Here is a 25,143-nt window from a genome sequence, read left to right on the forward strand (position 1 = left end):
TTCTCGTTGGAACAAAGAAGGTTGCGGGGGGATTTGATAGAGGTATTCAAAATCATGATAGGTCTAGACAGAGCAGATAGAGAGAAACTGTTCCCAATGGTAGGAGAGTCGAGAATCAGAGGACATAGATTTCAGGTGATTAGCAAAGGAACCAAAGCTGACATGAGGAAAAACTTTTTTAAACAGCGAATGGTTAGGATCTGGATTGCACTGCCCGAGGGGGTGGTGAAGGCAGATTCAAAGGAAACTAGATAAGTGCTTGAAGGGAAAAAAATTGCAGGGCGACAGGAAAAGGACGGGAGAGTGGGAATAGCTGGATTACGATTGCATGGAGCCGAATGGCATCCTTCCGTGCTGTAAACTTTCTACGATTTCTTTGGGATGTGAGCGTCGCTGGCAAGGCCAGCATTTATTGGCCATCCCTAATTGTGCTTGAGAAGGTGGTGGTGAGCCACCTCCTTCAACCGCTGCAGTCCGTGTGGATGAAGGTTCTCCCACAGTGCTGTAAGGTAGGGAGTTCCAGGATTTTGACCCAGCGACGATGAAGGAACGGAGATATATTTCCAAGACAGGATGGTGTGTGACTTGGAGGGGAACATGCAGGCGGTGTTGTTCCTATGTGCCATATGCCCTTTATTTTCTAGGTGATAGAGGTCGCGGGTTTGTCGAAGAAGTCTTGCAAATTGCTGCAGTGCATCCTGTAGATGGTACACACTGCACCCACGGTGCGCTGGTGGTGGAGGGGGTGAATGTTTATGGTGATGGATGGGGTGCCAATCAAGCGGGCTGCTTTGTCCTGGATGGTGTCGAGCTTCTTGATTGAAGCTGGAGCTGCACTCATCCAGGCAAGTGAAGGGTATTCCATCACACTCCTGACTTGTACATTGTAGATAGTAGAAAGACTTTGGGGAGTCAGGTGATGAGTCACTCGCCACACAATACCCAGCCTCTGACCTGCTCTTGTCGCCACAGTATTGATCTGGCTGGTCCAGTTCAATTTCTGGTCAATGGTGAGCCCCAGGCTGTTGATGGCGGGGAATTCAGCGATGATAATGCCGTTGAATGTCAAGGGGAGTTGGTTAGACTCTCTCTTGTTAGAGTTGGTCATGGCCTGGCACTTGAATGTTACTTGCCACTCATCAGCCCAAGGCTGATTGTTGTCCAGGTTTTGCTGCATGCGGGCACGGACTGCTTCATTATTTGAGGGATGGCGAATGGAACTGAACACTGTGCAATCATCAGCGAACATCCCCATTTCTGACCTTATGATGGAGGGAAGGCTATTGATAAAGCAGCTGAAGATGGTTGGGCCTAGGACACTGCCCTGAGGAACTCCTGCAGTGATGTCCTGGGGCGGAGATGATTTGCCTCCGACAACCACTACCATCTTCGTTGGTGCCAGGTAAGATTCCAGCTACTGGAGAGTTTCCCCCCTGATTCCTGTTGACTTCCAATTTCCTAGGGCTTCTTGAAGACACATCGGTCAAAGGCTGCCTTGATGTCAAGGGCAGTTACTCTCACCTCACCTCCGGAATTTAGCTCTTTTGTCCATGTTTGGACCAAGACTGTAATGAGGTCTGGAGCCGAGTGATCGTGGCGAAACCCAAACTGAGCATCGGTGAGCAGGTTATTGGTGAGTGAGTGCCGCATGATACCACTGTCGACGACACCTTCCATCACTTTGCTGATGATTGAGTGTAGACTGATGGGGTGGTAATTTGCCGGATTGGATTTGTCCACCCTTTTGTGAACAGGACATCCCTGAGCAATGTTCCACTTTGTTGGCTTTCCACCTTGGTTACCAAGTGACAGTCTAAACTTTAATGAGTTTGTTGTGTTTTTCCTGTGTTGAATTGTCACCCGTTCTCATTTAAAGGCGGTATTTTAGGACTTGGTTAAAAAATGTTTCGTGCTCGTGATGCATGGTATCTGGTGCAGACTTTGTTAAATTCCCCACCGTAGTAATACAGAAGGGCAACGTCTGCTCCAGTCTATCATACAACCCCAACTAGTGCCGCCTCAGTTAAAGTACATTAACTAGTGCCCCCCACTCTTGTATAACCTCAAGTGAGTATATACAAACAGTGTGTGTTTGTTTGACTGTGTTGTTTATGCAACAGCATCCGCCAATCTTTCCGTTGCTGTGGAAAGTTTGTTGGAGACGAAAATCGAATCCCACCCTGACAGTCCTGAAGCATCAATGTCCGGACTCAGTGCACTCGGCCATGCTCTATGTCAGTGTTGTCCAAGAGAAATTGCTGACTAGCCGCAGGTGTGGCTATGGTGGCATTGTCTAAGTCACATGAACGAATTTTAGCAGAAAACATCTTGCACACACACAATAGACAGTGAGGTGTACTTCACCTGTGTATATTTCATAACAAACATCTCCCACCATTCAGTAACCGAGGAAGTAAAGCACTCACAACGATCAAAACATTCATACACTCTGCTTTTCACCATTTTATCAACAACACACAAAAAGTTTAAAGTCCACATGCGAATATGAGTATTGAGATCACAGGCCTAAAGACGTGTCCATGATTCATTTTTATTTAATAATCGCAATTGTAAATTGCCACATCTGGATTCCCATTTAGCCAGATGAGGCTCGTGGCTAAGGTATTGGAACAACTGGTCAATGCCACAATGGACTGATTCCACGGGCCGTGTTCTGATGACCTCAAACACTGCACATTCTTACAACAAATAAAAATAAATCTGCCGGGGACGGATGTTGGGTTGGTTTTCTGGAAGCAACAAATCAACTGGGCAGAAACATTACCTCCAGCCTCAGGCACAAGATAGAATTTCGTACAAGAAAAGGACTGAATGTGAAGATTGAGGATTCAAAACCACACCACCAGGCGAAACTGCGATCTGAATACAGCGCCGTCAGCCGCTGGCTCATCCTGACTCCAGCATCTCGAGTTTACTGACCCCGATTTTCTCAGTGAGGCCCAATGGCAGTTTCACACTCTCTGGTTCTCGCTAAATCCTGCTGGAAGGTCGAGTGATCAATATATAAACTCCCCGGAGTTTCGTCTGCTTGTGCTCGGGGTATGGGGACGTTTGGTCGGGCCGTGGTATCCATTTTCCCAGGGAGGGGCAATAATGCTCGGTCTGAGACTGCATTCGCTGCTTTCCCTCGGCAGCGGGTGATTTGAGAGATCAAGGCCGGGCAGGTGGCCTGAATGGTGCTGCTGTCACGGCCTCACTCACTCCGGTAGCTGGGGAACAACAAAAAACTGATGGGATTGTTGCTGCATCTGAGATGCGGCTTAGAACTGCTGTTGTTCATGGAGGCAGCGCTGCAGGATCCTTTAATGATCCCTCACAAATCAACTGAAACCTGTCGGAATGTGAATACCATTTTACTTTTCCAAAGTAAGGGGAGTGACAGTCATTGCGGAAAAATGGGAAACAGTTTGCATCTCGCATCACTGCAGAAATATCCACGTCACAGCGAGACAGCTCTCCGGCAAACAGTGAGTCTCCTCTTCGGACCTGGTCTGTCAAGAAGAATTCTGATTACCTTTAAGCCAATCTCGGATTTTATATTTATTGTTCGTGTGCCTGCTCTCCGACCGCAGGCTTAATGTTGGAATATCCGCCGTGCTCAGCTGGTAGCAGCACTTTCGAAACACGGGAATGCGAGACAACGAATGTTAAGGTAACAGTCACCCTCTGTGAGTGGAATTGAACCACCGACCATTATTAATTAACAGGAACCAATTGCGCGACAGAAACACGACGTTTTGCGCACTGAACCATTAATTCACCGAGCGAAAGCTTCAGCTTGCAGCGATCAATGTAACAGCTGTCTTACCATCAGTTTACTTTTCAAAAATAAAGGGTGTGCAGTTTGCACGAGTGAAAATCTGTGCTGTCTTATTTCTGAACTTCAAGCTCCACTTTCCCCTAAATGCCTTTATGTTGGAAGACTCAGTCACCCAGTGACAGACAGCATTGATTTTTCGAACTGTGATTCACCACCCTCTATTTTAGTAATGTTCAGGTTTTTTTTTTCGTTCATGGGATGTGGGCGTCGCTGGCGAGGCTGGCGTTTATTGCCCATCCCTAATTGACCTTGACAAGGTGGTGGTGAGCCGCCTTCTTGAACCGCTGCAGTCCATGTGGTGACGGTTCTGCCACAGTGCTGTTCGGAAGGGAGTTCCAGGATTTTGACCCAGCGACGATGAAGGAACGGCGATATATTTCCAAGTCGGGATTGTGTGTGACTTGGAGGGGAACGTGCAGGTGGTGTTGTTCCCATGTGCCTGCTGCTCTTGTCCTTCGAGGTGGTAGAGGTCTCGGATTTGGGAGGTGCATTCGAAGAAGCCTTGGCGAGTTGCTGCAGTGCATCCTGTGGATGGTACACACTGCAGCCACAGTGCGCCGGTGGTGAAGGGAGTGAATGTTTCGGGTGGTGGATTGGGTGCCAACCAAGCGGGCTGCTTTATCTTGGATGGTGTCGAGCTTTTTGAGTGTTGTTGGAGCTGCACTCATCCAAGTAAGTGGAGAGTATTCCATCACACTCCTGACTTGTGCCTTGTAGATGGTGGAAAGGCTTTGGGGAGTCAGGGGGTGAGTCACTCGCTGCAGAATACCCAGCCTCTGACCTGCTCTCGTAGATTTGCTGGAAATGAGATGAGTTGAAATGAGCAGGTCCAACGAGCCGGTGTCTAACACTACGCGATATCTGCAAAGTTGTCTCTTGCACTTACAGTGAAACGGACGGCAGTTTTCTCTTTTAAACCAGTGGTTATGATGTTGAGAAAAAAATGTGCCCTAGAAAGACTGGATTTCAGCGGGTGACTCTGGGCCAGAGCAAAGTTCAGTTAAAATTTATGATTGCCGAGTGGCTGGACGGTGGATTTGGAACACCTGTGCGGCTGCACTGCGCGCTGTCCAGATCTGCTTGGATCGATATTCCCTTCAACTCATTACTAACAGGGACAGTTCGACTCTAAGTTTCTTTTCCCCGGCGCTTGGTGATATTTCAAAAATTGGATAAGACTCGTGCTCAGCCCAACCTCGTCACTTACACGCTGACAGATACAAAGCGGCCATTCTCTGCTTCAGTGAGATGAAAGCCGAGAGCAGTTTCACGATCAAATGTAATGGCGAACAAAACTCATTCAAAGCAAGTGCAGGTCACTGAGGTGCCTTTAAATTCCTGATTGTTTGCACTGAACTTCTTCCCAAAGCGTTTGAGATTCAGGTGGGGCGATTTGGGGACTTCTTTTCATTTTATGCAAAAGTTTCAACTGCAGTTCAAGGTCAAAAGCCCTGGGACCACTGTTGTTAATAATTTATCGGTGCTGGGACCACTGCTGTTGACAATTTATAGCTGCTGGGACCACTGTTGTTCACAGTTTATCGGTGATGGGACGGTTTTTATTCACAGTTTATCGGTGCTGGGGCCGTTTTTGTTCACAATTTACCTGGACTGGGACCATTGTTGTTCAAATTTTTTCGGTGCTGGGACCACTGTTGTTCAAAATGTACATGAATGATTTCGACACGGAAATCGGAAGTACAATTTCAAAATTTGCGGACGACATCTAATTGGGAGCTGTAGTTAATACAAACGCAAAATGCGAAAAATACAGGAAGACATCAGTAAACTTACAGAATGGGCGTGTAAATGGCAGATTAATTTCAATATAGTTAAGTGTGAGGGGGTGCATTTTGGTAGGAAGAATAAGTAGGCCACATACTGCTGGATAATAAGAGTCTAAATGGAGGAGAGGAGCAAAGGGATCTATGGGTACAGATAGACAAATCATTAAAAGTCACGACACAGGTTAATAAGGCTATGAGAAAGCAAACTAAGAACTGGGGTTCATTTCTAGAGGGATAGAATTGAAAAGCAGAGCAGTTATATTAAACTAGTAGCGATCCTCGTTTAGACAACATTTCGAGTACTGGGCACAGTTCTGATCTCCATATTATAAGAAGGATAAAGGGACATTGGGGAAGATGCAATAAGATTCACAAGGATGATACCAGAACTGAGAGGATATACTTACCAGGAAAGGCTGAACAGGCTAAGGCTCTCTTCTCTAGAAAAGAGAAGGCCGAGGTGTGACCTGTTAGAAGTAATGAAGATAATGAAAGGGTTTGATGGGGCAGACGTAGATAAAATCTATCCACTTGCCTTGTGGGGGTGTCCAAAACTAGTGGTCATATGTATAAGATAGTCACTAATAAATCCAATGGGGAATTCAGGATAAATTTCTTTACCCAGGGTGTGGTCGGAATGTGGAGCATGCTGGCACAAAGAGTAGTTGAGGAAAATAGCACAGATACATTGAAAGGGAAACTAGTTAAGCACACGAAGGAGAAAGGATTAGAAGGATATGCTGATCGGGTTAGATGTGGAAGGGTGAGAGGAGGCTCGTGTGGTGCATAAACGCCAGCATTGACAAGTTGGTCCGAATGGCCTGTGTCGGTGCTGTGGACTCTATGGAAAAGTCGAGGGTAGAAAGCGACACCTCCCTTTAACTGGGGAACTCGGGAGACAGACTTTAGAGCAAGGTTCTGTATATTTAGAATGAGCAAATAAAACATTCGTTCTGAAACATCCAGTATCCGATCAGCTCTAAAAGCACCTGTTCGCCCCGCGTGATTTGAACACTCAGCTTTCCTGTGACACAATAAGTAATGTGGATGGAAGCAGGAAGTTGAGAAGTGACGTTGATAGATTAAGAGAGTGGGGCAAACTGCGGCAAATAGAGTTCAATGTGGGAAAGTGCGAGGTCATTCACTTTGGTCCTGAGAAAGATAGATCAGAGTATTTTCGAAATGGCGAGAAGCTAGGAATTGTGGAGGAGTAGACAAATTTAAGGGTTCATGTACATAAACCACTGCCAACGAGCGTACAGGTACAAAACATAATTCAAATCAATAACGGAGTATTAGAAAGGCTCGTTAGCTCACTCCTAATCGCGGGTTTGATCCCCGTACGGGCCATCAGAAGCTCACTGGATTCGTTTCCGTTTTTTGCAACTCTTAAAATCCAACATTTACAAGCGAATCCACACTCCGAGTCAAGGGAATTTTTCTGGTTAACACCCATTGCATCTTTGCCCCCGGGGCGGAAAAAACAGATCTTTCTTTTTATGTGTCTTCCTCTGGTTTGCAGATAAACGTTTAACTCGGGGCCTGTTCCCATTAATGGCCAGAAGCAGTAACGGACAGACTGGGCGGATCTGACCGCACCGAGATCTGGAAAAGGCAACAGTTTCGGACAAATACAACAAATCAAATGGTCACTTGGAACCGGGGGAGACAAAACCAAGAGAAAAAGGCAGAGGGGAATAGAGAATTAAAAGCTAAAGGAATATGATCGAACTTTTCCTAAACTTGATTCCTTTCTATTCTATCCCCAATCCTCCAGTGGCGGATATAAAATTTCACTGTAAATAAACGCAAGAATCGATCCAAATCTGGTTCTGGGGAATGAGGTGGGCCAAGTGGAGCAAATGTCAGTGGGGGAACGTTTAGGGAACAGAGATCATAGTATCATAAGGTTTCGAATCCATCAGGCTTATGGAAAAGAACAAGGAGCAATCTAGAGTAAAATTAGTTAATTGAGGAGGGCCAATTTCAATGGGTTGAGAACGCATCTGGCCAAGGTAAATTGGAATCAAAGATTGGCATGGAAAACTGTAATCGAACAATGGGCGGCCTTTAAAGAAGTGATGGTTCAGGTACAGTCTAGGTACATTCCTACGTGGGGGGGGGGGGGGGGGGGGAAGTAGGGCAAATAAAGCCAGAGCTCCCTGGATGATGAAAGAGATAGAGAGTAAGGTGAAACAGAAAAAAAGAGGAGTGGGACAGATGTCAGGTTCATAATACAAGTGAGAACCGGGCTGAATGTAGAGAGTTCAGATGGGAAGTGAAAAGGGAAAAAAGCGGCATGGAGAGATTATCAGTATAGACTGGTGGCTAACATAAAAGGGAATCCAAAAGTCTTCTTTTGTCACATGAACGGTAAACGGGTAGCAAGAGGAGGGGTGGGACCGATTACGGACCAAAAAGGAGAGCTACGCATGGAGGCAAAGGGCATGGCTGTGGTACAAAATGAGTACGTTGCATTTGTCTTTACCAAGGAAGAAGATGCTCCCAAGTTGCAGGAAAAGAAGTTGTTGAGATGCGAGATGGGATATAAATTAATAATGAAGAGCTATTAGGAAGGCCATCTGTGTTTAAAGTAGATCAGTCACCTGGTCCGGATGGGATGCATCCTAGTTTGCTAAGGGAATTAGGATTGGAAATTGTGGAGGTACTGACCATAATCTTCCAATCACCCAATACGGGGGTGGTGCCAGAGGACTGGAGAATTGCAAATATTACACCCTTGTTCAAAAAGGTGTCTATGGATAAATCCAGGAACTACAGGCCAGTCAGTTTAACCTCGGTGAAGGGGAAACTTTTAGTAACGATAATCCGAGACAAAGTTAATCGCCAATGGACAAGTGTGGGTTAATTAAGGAAAGCAGCACGGATTTGTTGAAGGCAAATCGTATTTAACTAACTTGGTTGAGTTTTTTGTTGAGGTAAGAGAGATTCGATGAGAGCAATGTGGTTGACATGGTATATCTGGACTACCAAAAGGCGTTTGATAAAGTGTTGCATAATAGGCTTGTCATCAAAGTTGAAGCCCATGGAATAAAAGGGGCAGTGGCAGTACGAAATTGGCTAAGTGACAGGAAACAGAGATCAGTGGTGAACGGTTGTTCATCAGACTGGAGGGAGGTGTACAGTTGTGTTCCTCACGGGTCGGTACTCGGACCACTGCTTTTCTTGATATATATTAATGAATTGGACTTTGGTGTACAGTGCACAACTTCAAAATTTGCCGATGACACAAAGCTTGGAAGTGTAATGAACAGTGAAGAGGATAGTGATAGGACAAAGACAGGTTGGTGGAATGGGCGAACACATGGCAGGTCAAATTTAACGCAGAGAAAAGCGAAGCGATACATTTTAGTAGGAAAAACGAGGAGAGGCGACTTCAACTCAAGGGCTTAATTCTAAAGGAGCTGCAGGAACCGAGAAATCTGGGGGTATTTGTGAACAAATCTTTAAAGGTGGCAGGGCAGATTGGGAAAACGGTTAAAAAAAGCTTATGGGATCCTGTGCTTTACAAATTGAGGCAAAGAGAACAAAAACAAGGAAGTTACGATGAGCTTTTATAAAACACTGGTTCGGCCACAACTGCAGTATTGTGTCCAGTTCTCGGCACCGCACTTTGGGACGGGTGTGAAGGCCTTAGAGAGGGTGAATAAAACATTTATTAGAATTGTTCCAGGGATGTAGGACTTCAGTTACGTGGATAGACTGGAGAAGCTGGGGTTGTTGTCCTTAGAGCAGAGAACTTTGAGAGGAGATTTAATCGATGTATTTAAAATCACGAAGGATCTGGACAGAGTAGATAGAGAGAAACTGCTCTCATGGGCGGAAGGGTCAAGAACCAGAGGACAAAGATTTATGGTGATTGCAAAAGAATGAAAGTCGACATGAGGAAAAACGCTTTTACACAGCGAGTGGTTAAGATCTGGAATTCACTGCCTGAGTGAGTGCTGGAGGCAGATTCAATCGTGGCTTTCAAAAGGGAATTGGATAAGAACTTGAAGGGAAAAAATGCAGGGCTACGGGTAAACTGCGGGGGAGTGTGACGAGCTGGATTGCTCTTGCAGAGTTCCGGCATGGACTCGATGGGCCGAATGGCCTCCTTCCGCGCTGTAACCATTCTAGGATTCAAAGAAGCAGAAATTAAATAACTCAAACTGCCGAAACCCGAGATCTTTAGATCTTTAGTAAAACCCCCTCCCAACTGAGCTATTTCCACCCCACTGTTAATTGATCTTTGTGTCCTTATGTTGGAAGAACATATAACCCCAGGGGGAATTGCCCCTCCCGGTCATTCCGCACTTCATGTATGAACATCACACTCATATCTCCACACCCACAGTTCATATATAAACATCGCACTCATATATACATCCCCACAGTTCATATATAAACATCGCACTCATATATACACACCCAGAGTTCATAGATAAACATCGCACTCAGATATACTCACCCACCGTTAATATATAAATATCGCACTCATATATATACACTCATAGTTCATATAAAAATGTCGCACTCATATATATACACCCATAGTTCATATATAAACATCGCACTTATATACACTCCCCACAGTTCATATATAAACATCGCACTCATATATACACACTCATAGTTGATCTATAAACATCGCACTTATATATACGCACCTACAGTTCATATATAAACATCGCACTTATATATACTCCCCACAGTTCATATATAAACATCGCACTCATATATACACACTCATAGTTGATCTATAAACATCGCACTTATATATACGCACCTACAGTTCATATATAAACATCGCACTCATATATGCACACTTATAGTTGATATATAAACATCGCACTTATATATACGCACCTACAGTTCAGAAAAAACATCGCACTTATATATACTCCCCACAGTTCATATATAAACATCACACTCATATATACACACCCATAGTTTATAAAAGAACAGCGCACTCCTACTCCACACCCAGTTTATATGTATCCAAAGTCCTGTTGAGAGTTCTCACCAAAGTCTGAACACTGAAAGTTTAACTGTTTTCCAGATACTCTCCGTCTTACTTTGTATTTTCAGCATCGGATTTCCTGCAGACCGGCAAAGGGAGCGGAATAGCGGTCCTGTCGGTGAATGCTGCTTTCAACGAACGTCTCGGCGTTCAGGAGCAAGCGGGGATTGGAAATCTCTTGTGTCACACGAAGTGTCTGAACGGCCCGGATACACCTGAAGATCATCAGCGCGGTGCCTCCACCTCGTGCTGCAATGTTCGTGTGTCTGACATCAAACTAAAAGGCGGCTTGTTGGAAAACGTTGTGGTCACAGTTTCTTTTTGTAATTGAACCTAAATCTTTCAAGATGGAATGTTTTCTTTCCTGCTTCACCATAAACAATATCTTATCAGGAAATTTGATTCTTCGTTCCCCAGTGTCAGAGATAAAATTGCACAAACCCGAGCCAGGTAGGAGTCGAACCTACAATCTTCTGATCCGTAGTCAGACGCGTTATCCATTGCGCCACTGGCCCAAGTCATGGGAGTTGATGTATTTTATTTCACTTTTCATTCAGAATCAACCGACAATTTGACAGATAAAAACAGCGAAATGTGCAAGCGAAATCGAAATGAACCAAACGGCCTCAAACTCCAACACACAGTGGCGAGTATCTGACAGGTGTCAGTGAGAGGAGATGGTGATTTTGCAGCTTGATTTGGCTCCGTGGCTTCGCTGCTCAAAGTGCCTGTTTCATCGGGTCCTTTATTGTCTTAAGCCTCCGATGTGATATTTACCCAATTTGTGAGTTCAACAACAAAATGATCTTCAACAAAATAATATTTGTATTAGTTTCGGAGTCAACAAGGAAAGGATTCCAGAACTGCAGTGCGGAAGTGTTCCTTCATTGTACAGATGGAGCTCTCATACAATGTCTCCGAAACACGTTTCGAGGAAACTGTTCCAGAGGGCTGATTTTACAAACTAATTTAGTTGCAACCAGCAACCCATCTCCATTAAATTTGCGAAGCGAAACTCGTTTCAGAGCAGTTTCGCTGTTCAGCTTTTGTAAAATTAGCAGAAACTCATTTTGAACACATCTTAGTATTAATGAGAATATCAGGCACATGACAATTGGGATGGAACCGTCTCTTACAATAAGTACAAAGTATAATCGATTACAAAGTGAAAAAGCCAATCCAGTCTCTCAGTCTCTCTGTCACTTTCTCGGTGAGTGAACGTAAACCAACAGAAGAAGCTAAAACAAAAAACTGAGCAGTTTTGTTTGTTTCCTTTTCCTTCGGGCGAGTACAGTTGAAGAGAATGATTTCTGTTTCCTGCTGGACAAATAACTGGAAAGAGCAGTGTATCAGGTTCCCATGGTACCCAGTGAAATATCCACGTTTATATATCACATTTTCACTGATACCTTCCTTCCTCACTAATTATAGGAAACTTTTGGGAAGGTTCAATCACACTTCAGAAGTCCAGAAGCGCAAAGAAAGCTGGACATCTCATAGTGACGTCACCTACAGGCGAAGGAGGTTTGCAGGTTTTACCTGGAGCTGTAAATGTATAAACTCCTTCCAATGTACAAACTCCCCTCACCAACAGCAATTCAATTCTTACTGATCTGAGACTTTGGTCATTTATGGTGATTAAAGTTTGTGGAGTTAAAGCAGCAGTAAAATCCGTTCTGCGTTATGTACATAGCCGTTCAGTCAATATAAAATATTGTCATCCGACCTACCATGAGCAATGCCACACGGGGTATGTTAGGAGACAGTTCTGCCTCCAGCAGTTGTTCTCTCGGTCACACATCCGGCATCACCTCTCGGTCTCACACTTCAGAGTCACGCCTGCATATAAACACATTTCTGTTTCAGATTTTTACCTGAAGGTCGACAAATCACAAGTAAAGAGGTAGGGAACAAACAAATCAAATATTTAAGAACGTTAACGGATAGAAAATTCACCATAAATGACTGAAAAAAATGAAGCAAACGGATCAAGATCAACAATTATCAAAAGGTAACAATTACAGAAAGGAGAAGGGGAACCGATCAAATCGCTCCAAATAGTTTTTGAAAAATCCTTTTGGTTTTCATCTCAGTTTCTCTGTTATGTTGGGGACGGACATCTAGAAATATTTTTCGCACCATCAGAAAGACAATTAGAATACAAGTTTCACAAAGTCAGCCTTAATCTTACTTATACGATCGCATGTTATGTGTTTGTAAAACCTGCAATTGTTTTACCATTCTTTAAGTTTAGAGAGATGATCTGAATATATGTTTTACATTGAAACGTAAGTGGATTAATAAAATAAAATGAGGAAATTTGTTTAAGAACATGAAGAGCTGCTTTTCCATGTTGGATATCGCGGTATATTTATTTACACAACTGTCATTTGTGAAATGATGGAATGTATTTATTTCTATATCTGTACGGGTAAGCAAATCCCCACTGGATCATTTCCAGGAACCAGGCAAGTAAAAAGTTAGTTTGTCAAACCCAAAACACCCGTTTGGATTTGCTGATTGAAAATTTCAATGGAAATCGAGACCATCACAAAGCATTGGAACAAATATACCCACTGAGGTTTCGGGGTTGTAACTGATTTATTTATATCACTGAGTAACCTATTTTAAACAGGGTGAAGCTACAAATCTAATGATAAGAGTCTGGGTTAGAGAAGGAACTGATGAAAGTATCCAATTTAATTACACTGATTCCACAAACACTGCACACCACATCCTTTAAACATTGTTAACTCTTTCTACATAAAACTGGAGAGGGTGTAAATAGAAAGTAACAGAAAAAAAGCTCATTAATGTATCAAACTTAATTTTGATATTGTTGCACAAACACTGAACATCCCATCCATGAAACACGGTCCCGATCTAAAATCAGTCGGCAGGACCCTGAGCCACACTGAAAATGCTGTGATTTCAACCTGGTTCAAAACACGCAGCCTTCTGATTTGGAGTCAGACGCGACTGTTCTTGCACCAGGCCCACAACAAGCGGCTGGAGCGGGATCCATTGGAGGGTGATCCGTGCAGACTGCCGCCGCGGCTCTGGGAATGTGAGAAGCGGAAGCAGGAGCAGCCTGACCGCCTCAACCACAGCACAAGACCCCCGCTCTCCCGCATGTTGCATAACTGACTCTGTGGCGCAAAGGATAGCGTGTTGGACTTCGACTGAATGATTGGAGGAGGTATTCAAAGGTTGTGGGTTCGAGTCCCACCAGAGTTGGGTTTTAGTTTCGGGAGCTCGGAAGTGATATTTTGCAGCAAAACCGCAACAGGATCATTGATGTCCGTCAAGGACGGGAAACTGCTCCCTGCACTTCATCTTACACAAGTGTCTCCAGTCAAACCAGAATTTATGATTCTAAATCCACTCTGAGCTGGATTGGCGAAACACTCTCAAGATGGAGACTCAACATCATCTCAGACCGAAAGTCAATCTGCTGGACTTCCGGCTCTGTCAGACTGTATGTTCCTTCAGACAGGTTTCTAACTGGACACATGCATCCTGCTGCCGTGGCAGCATTGGTGCTTGAGGGGTAGAATTCTTGCTTGTAGTAATTCTATTCCTGTAAAACTAGCTCCAGAAGTGTCGGATGGAAAGTATCCTGGCTGAGCGGTCGAAGGCGCTGATTTAAAGCTCCAGTTCAATCGCACGATTTGTCGATGGATCAAAATCATAGTTTGCGTCTCCAAAACCGCAGCCTCCCTCCGACAAACAAGTAATACTGAACATCTCATCTGCTAATACAACAGCGTAGTCCGGAGGAACCACGTGGCAATACAAATGAATGGATGCATTTTGGAACACACCAATTGTCCCTTTAACTCCGGTCGAAATGTTCACAAGCAAAATGATTGTTTGATCTCGGTGAGATTCGAATTAACAACCTCGGTATTTCCTGATCCTGTCCTGTCATGTCAGGACCGCGCACTGACCGATTGCGCCGCGAGAGCCCGGTCACTCTGATCACCTGTCCCCTTCTGCTGGAAAGAATATTAAGGTAAGAGGCCCGAGCCTGTGGAAACGTGTCCAGTCACTGTGATGGAATTAATATCTGCACTTCCACTTTCAGCTTCTTTCACATCCTCTGCTCCATCGCACTGCAATCGGGATTTCTGCGAACAGGTCAAAATGAACATTGCCAGAAATTCTATCAGTGGTAGGATTTGAACCCAGCGCCCACGCAGCGATTGGATTTATTATACTCAAACAGTGAGTTCCGTTCGCACAACGCCTTGCCAGTCTGTCACGTTTTGTTTAATGCCCAAATAAATAAATTGGAGCTAATTGACCGCATTTACGCTGTGCCGCGGTTATTCTCCGTGGAGCAGAGAAGGTTCAGAGGAGATTTGATAGAAGTGTTCAAAGTCATGAAGAGTTCAGATAAAGTTAATAAAGAGAAGCTGTTCCCATTGGCGGAAGTGTCGAGAATCAGAGGACACAGATTTGAGGTGATTGGCAAAAGAACCAAAGGCGACATGAGGAAAATCTTATTTACGCAGCGAGTAGCTATGATCTGGAATGCGCTGCCTGAAAAGGTGATGGAAGCAGATTCAGTCGTGGCTTTCAAAAAGGAATTTGATACATACTTGAAGGGGAAAATGCAGAGCCACGGGGAAAGGGACGGGGAATGGGACCAATGGGATTGCTCTTACAAAAGGCAGGTAAGGAATTGATGGGTCGAATGGCCTCCTTCTGTGGTGTGTTCATTCTATGATAAATATTATTTTACACACAGTGAATGGACCATCCCAAAAAGACTGCCCCGCGATAAAACAGAGTGACACTGAAGCGTGGTGAAAATGCGACAACCCCAACGTAATTCGAACACGCATTTTTTGGATTTATAATCAAACGTGCTACCGTTGCGCCACGAGGTTCACAACGAAAGCTTGGAGCCGGATCCATAAGAGGGAAATCAGTACCGGCCGCCGCAGGGACTCACAGAGGCGGAAGCAGTCGCAGCAACAGCGCAGGAGCCCCGCTCTCTCATCCAGCCGCTGCCCGGTCCCGGCCTGAGCCCTGTCTGGGATCCGCCTGTCGGTCTCTTTTACTGAACGGAACCGATCCAGTTTCAGCTCACACACAGGCTCAGGAATCCAACTCCTGAAAGATTCACTTATTTAAACCTTGTTTAGATTCAGTGAATTGGGATTTAATTCAATCCTCATCTTCCCTCCCCTCTGTCAGTTCAGGACTTTATTTAAACCGATACTTGGAGCTCTGTTTTACAGGGTGCCGGCTGTTTAAGCAAATCTCAGTCCCACTATTCCCATTATTAACACTTTTTGCTGCTCACCTCTGCTTAACACAAAGTGCCCAGGAATTAGGAAATTTCTCCTGGGGACTGGGGATCGGTCTCCGATTCGGCTCAACCCTCAAATCCACAAAGTTATTTTCACTGCTGCTGCACAGTATTAAAGGAAGGGACGGATCCAGAAGCTGTTTAAAATTGTTACTGACAAATCAGGATAAAAGGCAAAGGACACGGTCTGCTTCTCTGCCTGTCTGTCTGCCTGTCTATCTGGCTGTCTACCTGTATATCCGTATGAATGCGTCTCTGCCTTATTCTCAGACTTTCTGATTGCTGGCTGCAGGCCTCACTCCCCGACTGAATGACCAAGTACCGGACCGTGTGTCAGAATGAATGACTTTGACTTACCGTCTTCCTTTTTATGAACCTGTCTCTGTCTCTCAGGATGACAATACACACACAACATTCACACACCGACTTTGACTGAACGCAACTTTAATCTGCTGCAGTGTGTACCATCCACAAGATGCACTGCACCAACTCGCCAAGGCTTCTTCGACAGCACCTCCCAAGCCTGCGACCTCTACCACCTGGAAGGACAACGGCTGCAGGCACATGGGAAGAGCACGTTCACTTCCAAGTCACACACCATCCCGACTTGGAATGGTGACGTCATTCCTTCATCGTCGCTGGGTCAAAATCCTGGAACTCCCTTCCTAACAGCACTGTGGGAGAACCTTCACCGCACCGACTGCAGCGGTTCAAGGAGGCGGCCCATCACCACATTCTCAAGGGCAATTAGGGATGGGCAATAAATGCTGGCCTTGCCAGCGACACCTAAATCCCACGAATTAACATCTTAGTTCCTTCTGGAGTTTAATGATTTTGAAATTTTGAAGATTTTTTCCTGTGTAACTTGTGAAGTTTTGATCATTGAGATGTTTGTGAAGGAAAGCGGAAGAGGATTGGCGGCGTTTAGTGTGGGACAGAAGTGATGTTGTCTCAAGGAGAAGCGACACAGTGCTATAAACTGAGCAAAGGTTTCCCTAGTTTAGCGGTCGTCACGTTCGCCTGACATGCGAAAAGTCCCCGGTTAGATCCCAGGCGGAAAAGTTATTTGGGAAGTTACTCCTGATGGCCCTCCAGGGCTGAGCTTCACCTGTGAAAATGCGCCGCCAATTGTTTGTTCCTGTTCAATTTAACAACGGCTCTATCACAGTCCTGGTGTCATAAACACTGAACATTTTAAACAGACTCTTAAATTACTGTCTGGGAAATGAGAACCGATGAAATTTCGTAACATGCAAAGCACAAAGTTTCGCTGTCACTTGTTAACCATGTCAGTATTTGCACCGGTCTGCAGCAGAAATTTATCGTTTCATTAATGACGATTACAATTATTCATCTTTCACAGAGAATCATCGCTTTCGTGTATTAAATTCGTAATGTTCATAATTGGTTTGTTAAAATTATTTCCTTGACCGAGAATCGAACCCGCAGCACAAAAGTGAAACCATTCTCTCGTAAACACCAGCTGCCAGCCAGAAGATCAGTAAAAAACTCAGGTGACGCAATGATTTCTGGAGTTGGACCCCTGAATTTCTCCGCTCCTCGACAGTTCCTAACTTCTCTCCATTTAGGAAATACTCTGATCTTTCTTAGTTTCTCAGTGGATTATATCACACTTCCCCACATTGGACTCCATCTGTCACAGTTTTAGCCTCTCATTTAATCATCAATGACCCTTTGCTGCTTTCTGCTCCAATCCACACTATTTACCGTGTCACCTAACTTGCTGGTTTAAGGGTGAAAACTGCCGTCCGCTTCACTGTAAGTGCAAAGAGGCAACTTTGTAGATGCCGTGTAGTGTTACAGAACGGCAGGTTAGACCTGCTCGTTTCATCTCATCTCATTTTCTGGTAACGGGAATATTACTGAAATGGAGCCTTGTCAAATAACAGCTCAAAAAACCAATCCTCTCTACCACCAAGAGCTGAGCCTTCAAACATACAGGTATTTATGGGGCAAAGTGGGTTTGATGCTCAGAAATAATACAGCACAGATCTTCACTCGTGCAAGCTGCACACCTTTTATTTTAGAAAAGTAAACCGATTGTAGACAGCTGCTGTATTGGTCGCTGCAAACTCAAGCTTTCGCGCGGTGAATTAATGGTTTAGTATAAAGCACATGGTGTTTCTGTGGTGTAATCGGTTAGCGCGTTCGGCTTTTATTTGCAAGGTTGCTGGTTTAAGCCCGCCCAGGATAACTTTTACCTCAGGATGCATTGCCTCACAGCGCCAGGTTTCCAATGTGTGTTTAGTCTGCAAGAAAATGCACGGTCAAAATTGCCAGCGGAGCACGGCTGATATTCCACCATTGACCCTACGGTCCGATAGCAGGCACATGACAAATATTTAAAAATCCGAGATTGGCTGTACGGAACTCAGAATTCTTCTTCACAGACAAGGTCCGAAGGGAGGACTCAATGGTTGCCGTAGGGCTGGTTCATTCAGATATTGATATCTCTGCAATGAGCGAGACCAGACTGCTACCGTGTTTTCACAATGAACGTCACTCCTTTATTTCGGAAAAGCAATATGGTTTGCACATTCCGACCGTGTTCAGCTGATTTGTGAGTGATCATTAAAGGCTCCTGCAGCGCTGTCTCGGCGAAAAACACCAGTTCAAAACCGCATTCCAGATGGGACAACAAACCCACCAGTTTTCCGTTATTCCCCAGCTCCCGGAGTGAGAGAGGCTGCGAGAGCAGGATTTATGGAGGACCGAAGAGAGTGAAACTTTATTTCGGCTTTCGTGGGAAATCAAGTGAAAGTGGATAAGAGCTCCAGGATTTGAACCAGTGAAACTCCCTGAGCGAGAATCAGATCCAAAGACCAACTGGCAACAGAGCCGTGCAGCCACTGTAAAATTTCGCTGCCACGCAGCCGATCAGCCATCCTTTCAGAACACCATGGACAGCCATTCTCGCTTTCTTCTACAATATATGATGTACAGCGAGATCAGATTCAACACCAATTATTTCAAGTCAACAATATTATCCTCTCTTCAACAAATTCGTTTTGAATGTACGACTTGTATTATAATGAAACACATTGCAGAATGAATTGCTCTGAAGCTCCATAAATGTGGAGACATTGGCTATGAATTCATCAGCTGGGTTGTAACTTTACCATTCCTAACATCTCAGCCTGCTGGTGTTGCCGGTTTGATCAGCTTTCACATTCCTGGAAGCCTGAGAATTCTATAAGGGAACGAAACCGAGAGACAAGAGACAGAGTCAGTGACAGATACAGAGATGCATGCAAATAAACAAAGAGTATAAATGCCACGTTCTGCAAACTAGCAGAATTCAAGATACTGATTGGGAGATATTCCTTCTCGTGTCTTGAAATCTTGCTGGAGAACAATGGGCGGCCGCCACGGTGGAATGCCTCTCCTGCTTTGAAAAAGGTAAATGCGGTCAATTAGTTCCAGTTTATTCATTTGGACATTGAACAGATCGTTGAACAGTAACTAACCGAGTAGAATTTAAACCGGTGCAAGAAAATTCCAGTGGGGTATGAGTCTAACTCTTCAAACACTGGGCCATCGCAGATGCACACAGCAGTTCTTGCACAGCTGCAGGCCAGTCTGCGTCGGGTTGTCACAGGACCTCTGCCAGACTGCATGTGTTTTCAAACAGGATTCCAAATGGACACATGATGCAAATAGCCAAGTGAGGATTGGTGGTATTGGTGTTGAATTCTCGCCTGCTGATTATGCGACCCGGGTTTGATACCTGGCCAATGCAGGATCGTTTTGCATTCTGCACCAATGAGGAACACGGGAACAGGAGTCGGCCATTTCGCCCAACGAGCCTGTTCCGCCATTCAGTCCACAAAAAGCAGGACAAATCGAATCTGGCCAATTGCCGCACCATCAGTCTGCTCTCCATCAACAGCAAAGTGATGGAAGGTGTCGTCGACAGTGCTATCAAGCGGCACGAACCCACCAATAACCTATCAATCGATGCTCAGTTTGGGTTCCAACAGGACAAACAGGCTCGAGATCTTATGACAGCCTTGGTCCAAACATGGACAAAAGAGCTGAATTCCAGAGGTGAGGTGAGAGTGACTGCCCTTGACATCATGGCAGCATGTGACATCAAGAAGCCCTATTAAAATTGAAGTCAATGCGAATTAAGGAGAAAACTCTCCAGTGTCTGGAGTCATACCTAGCACAAAGGAAGACGGTGGTGGTTGTTGGAGGCCAATCATCTCAGCCCCAGGACATTGCTGCAGGAGTTCCTCAGGACAGTGTCCTAGGCCCAACCATCTTCAGCTGCTTCTTCAATGACCTTCCCTCCATCATAAGGTCAGAAATCGGGGTGTTCGCTGCTGCTAATGTTTAATTTGATTCGCAACCCCTCAGATAATGAAGCAGTCCGTGCACGCATGCAGCAAGACTTGGATAAAATGCAGGCTTGGGCTGATAAGTGGCAAGTAACATTCGTGCCAGACAAGTGCCAGGCAAGAGACTTTCTAACCACCTCCCCTTGACTTTCAACGGCATTACCATCGCACAATCCCTCACATCAACATCCTGGGGGTCATAATTGATCAGAAACTTAACTGGACCAGCCATATAAGTACTGTGGCTACAAGAGCAGGTTAGAGGCTGGGTATTCTGCGGCGAGTGAATCACCTCTTCACTCCCCAAAGCCTTTCCATCATCAACAAAGCACAAGTCAGAAGTGTGATGGAATGCTCTCTACTTGCCTGGATGGATGCAGCTCCAACAACACTCAAGAAGCTCGATACCATCCAGGACAAAGCAGCCCGCTTGATTGGCACCCCATCCACCACACTAAACATTCACTACCTTCACCACCGTCGCCCCGCTGCTCCAGTGTATACCATCCTCCAGATGCACTGCAGCAACTCGTCAAGGCTTCTTCAACGGCGCCTCCCAAACCCACGACCTCTACCACCTAGAAGGACAAGGGCAGCATGTACATGGGAACAACACCGCCTGCACGTTCCTCTCCAAGTCACACACCATGCCGACTTGGAAATATATTGCCGTTCCTTCATCGTCACTGGGTAAAAATCCTGGAATTCCCAATTTAAGAGCATTGTGTGAGAACCTTAACCGCACTTACTGCAGCGGCTCAAGATGGCGACTCACCACCACCTTCTCAAAGGCAATTGGAGATGGACAATAAATGCTGGCCTTGCCAGAGACGCCCACATCCCATGAATATTCAAAAAAATGGCTGACCTGTGACCTAACTCCAAAAACCCACCTTAGCCCCATATCTCTTAATACCTTTTGTTAGCAAAAACCTGTCAATCTCAGATTTAAAATTTACAATTGATCTCGCATCAACTGCCGTTTGCAGAACTGTGTTCCATACTTCTACCAACCTTTGCGTGTAGAAGTGTTTTTTAACTTTTCTCCTGAAAGTCCTGGCTCTAATTTTTAGGTGATGTTCCCTAAACCTTGACTCCCAACCAGCAGAAATAGTTCATCTCTATCTACCCCTTCAGTTCCCCTTAATATCTTGAAACTTCGATCAAATCATCCCTTAATCTTCTGAATTCCAGGGAATGCAACCTTAGTTTGTATAATCTCTCCTCGTAATTTAACGCTTGGAATCCAGGTATCATTCTAGTAAATCTATGCTTCACTCTTTCGAAGGCCGATATATCCTTCCAAAGGTGCGGTGCCCAGAATTGATCACAGTACTCCAGGTTTGGTCTAACCAGAAGCTTCATATAGCTGCAGCATGACTTTTATCCCCTTGTATTCTAGCCCTCTAGATATAAGGGGCAACATTCCATTAGCCTTTTTGATAATTTTATGTACCTGTCCATGACATTTTAATGATGGATGTACATAGACCCCTAAGTCCCTTTGAACCTCAACAGTTTCGAGTAATTCACCATTTCGAAAGTATTCTGATCTAAACTTTTTGGGTCCAAAGTGGACGGCCTCACACGTCCTTCCATTGAAATCCATTTGCCACAGTTTTGCCCATTCACTTAATCCAGTAATCTCTCTCTGTAATCTCATTCTTCCATCTACACTGCTTCCGATTCTGTGTATCTTTGTGTCATTAGCAAACTTGGATATGTGGTTCTCGATCCCGTCATCGAATATCAATGAGACCGCCCAAACTGGGGTAAATTCACAATCAGCTTCAATTTCCACATCATCTTGAGACATTTTATTTACTCCGCGTGTGTTGCGCCTTGGAAACTTCTGCACTTTATCATCTGGACATCAACTATCATTCAATTCTCACAACTGCAAAGATGTCAGAATCCAATTGGTGACTTTTCACTAAAAACATTGATATAACAGGAATCGTCCGGAATTTGAACCCGGGACCTATCGCATATTCAATTAATGAAACGCCCAAAGCGAGAATCATACCCCAAGACCAACGAGCCACTGGGTGCAAGGCCGTGCAGCCAGTTTAAAATTTCACCACCCTCTTCAGCCGATCGGCCATCCTTTCAAACCGCTCCTGTCCATCCAATCTCGTTTTCGATTCCTATGTACAGCAATATCAAGTAGTATACTAACTATTTCCAGTCACCAATATTAGCCTCTCTTTACTAAATTCGTTTACAATGTACGACTTGTTTTATCAAATAAGACTTTTCAGAATTAGTTAATCTGAAGCTACATTGGCATCTGTCTCGGCATCGTCAGAGTATACAAGCTACCATAAGTATATTTCACTCACATTGCTGTTTTCTTTCACTGTGAGGGCGAAGAGACAAAAATGTGGAGAAATTAGCTACGAATTGATCAGCTGGGTTGCACCTTTACTTTTCCGACCGTCTCAGTCTTTTTTTCCTTTACCTTTCGCTGCTGGTGTTGCAGGTTCGATCAGCCTTTACCGTTCCAGGAAGCCTGAGAATTCCATCAGCGGACAAAACAAAGAGACAAGAGACAGGGAGAGATAGAGAGATACATGTAAATAAAGTAGAGTATAAATGGGTGGTTCTGCAAAGTAGCAGAATTTTAGTTGCAGATTGGGCAAGATTCTTTCTTGTGTATTTGAATTTTGCAAGCTTACATTGGGCACCCAATTAAAAACGCCAGCTACACTGGAGTATCTCTCATGGTCTGAGAGAGATAAATGAGGTCAATCAGATCGAGTTCATTCATTTGAGCATTGAACGGATCTTTCAATAATAATTTAGCCACCAGAATTCGAACCTGCGAAGGAAAACTCCATTTGATCTTTAATTTATTGCTTCAACCACTCGGCGATCGCAGCGGCACATGGCAGTTCTTGCATGGCTCTCGGTCAGACTGAGTTGGGTTATCACAGGAGCTCTGTCCGACTGCATGTTCTTTCATATAAGATTCCAAAAGGACACATGCATTTACTGATGATGTAAGTATTGGTGGTTCAGGGGGCGAATTCTCGCTCACCACCTGAAAGGTTTGATTTCTGACCAATGCGGGATCCTTTTGCCTTCCAACAGCATCCACCGAAAACCGGACCACGTGAAACTTTCTTGGCGCCTCATTGGGCAAATCAGGGTCAGTAAATCACAGTTTCGGAGTTTGGACAGCCGAGCCGGTCTCAGGCGTTGCTTTTAGGTCTCCACCTCTCCTGGAGGCGTGGGTTGGATTCTGAATTCCGGCATTTAATCCTTTACAATTACCGAGATTTTTTTGTTCCTTTGGCTTTGGTTGATTTTTCTGAGCTGTTGATTTAATCCTTCCAGAAAATCAACCCGATATCCGACCACGGCAGGTTTATTTTTAAGTAAACCAGCAAGAAATATAAGAACGGATTGTCCTTCACAGCAGCTGCTTCGCACTCGGCTCCAAGCACCTCCACGACCAGCAGAGAAATCTTGCCTTGGGTTGGCCAGCTCCCTGAATACATTAATTACTTTGCTACAATCGACGGTATCAAGTATCAGCAAGTGAACAACAGCAGAACGGAAAACCACACTAATCATGAATGATGCTGAGAAGAGCCCGAGCCTGTGGAAGACAGACCAGGTTACCGGAAAGAAACAGTCGCCGCGAGCTTTCGGAAGCAGGGAAAGTCTGTCTGTCTGACTGACTGGGAAAAGATTTTTTGCATGAAAGTGAGTGCGGTTTGACGTGTTGCAGCTCGAAGGCGCTCCCTTCTGGTGAGGAGAGGAAAATGCTCCAGCAAAACAGCCGTGTTCGAGCAGACACAGAAAGCCTTAAGATTTGAGAAAGGAAAAGAGGCGTCCTGTTCCACAGCGCCAAAATTTTAAGCTGTAAACTTCCGAGGGTGGCCTTAAGCTAATTGCTGCTTGATCGCTCCTGTGAGACGGAATTGAACCAACGATCATAGAATCATAGAATCATAGAAGTTACAACATGGAAACAGGCCCTTCGGCCCAACATGTCCATGTCGCCCAGTTTATAACACTAAGCTAGTCCCAATTGCCTGCACTTGGCCCATATCCCTCGATACCCATCTTCCCCATGTAACTGTCCAAATGCTTTTTAAAAGACAAAATTGTACCCGCCTCTACTACTGCCTCTGACAGCTCGTTCCAGACACTCACCACCCTTTGAGTGAAAAAATTGCCCCTCTGGATCCTTTTGTATCTCTCCCCTCTCACCTTAAATCTGTGCCCCCTCGTTATAGACTCCCCTACCTTTGGGAAAAGATTTTGACTATCGACCTTATCTATGCCCCTCATTATTTTATAGACTTCGAAAAGATCACCCCTGAACCTCCTACTCTCCAGGGAATAAAGTCCCAGTCTGTCTAACCTCTCCCTGTAAGTCAAACCATCAAGTCCCGGTAGCATCCTAGTAAATCTTTTCTGCACTCTTTCTAGTTTAATAATATCCTTTCTATAATAGGGTGACCAGAACTGTACACAGTACTCCAAGTGTGGCCTCACCAATGCCCTGTACAACTTCAACAAGACATCCCAACTCCTGCATTCAATGTTCTGACCAATGAAACCAAGCATGCTGAATGCCTTCTTCACCACCCTATCCACCTGTGACTCCACTTTCAAGGAGCTATGAATCTGTACTCCTAGATCTCTTTGTTCTATAACTCTCCCCAACGCCCTACCATTAACGGAGTAGGTCCTGGCCCGATTCGATCTACCAAAATGCATCACCTCACATTTATCTAAATTAAACTCCATCTGCCATTCATCGGCCCACTGGCCCAATTTATCAAGATCCCGTTGCA

The 25,143-nt window shown here is 44.8% G+C and overlaps 2 non-coding genes across 2 annotated transcripts; one reads left to right on the forward strand and one right to left on the reverse strand.

Annotated features, from left to right (window-relative positions):
* Positions 1–11,093: 11,093 nt before the first annotated feature.
* trnar-acg (transfer RNA arginine (anticodon ACG)) lies at positions 11,094–11,166 on the reverse strand. Its single transcript has one exon. It is a non-coding gene; the product is annotated as a tRNA-Arg (tRNA).
* A 2,630-nt stretch (positions 11,167–13,796) lies between these two features.
* trnar-ucg (transfer RNA arginine (anticodon UCG)) lies at positions 13,797–13,888 on the forward strand. The gene is given in 2 exon segments: positions 13,797–13,833; positions 13,853–13,888. It is a non-coding gene; the product is annotated as a tRNA-Arg (tRNA).
* Positions 13,889–25,143: the final 11,255 nt, after the last annotated feature.

The sequence above is a fragment of the Heptranchias perlo genome, unplaced genomic scaffold (assembly GCF_035084215.1).
Source record: "Heptranchias perlo isolate sHepPer1 unplaced genomic scaffold, sHepPer1.hap1 HAP1_SCAFFOLD_73, whole genome shotgun sequence".
NCBI lineage: Eukaryota > Metazoa > Chordata > Chondrichthyes > Hexanchiformes > Hexanchidae > Heptranchias > Heptranchias perlo.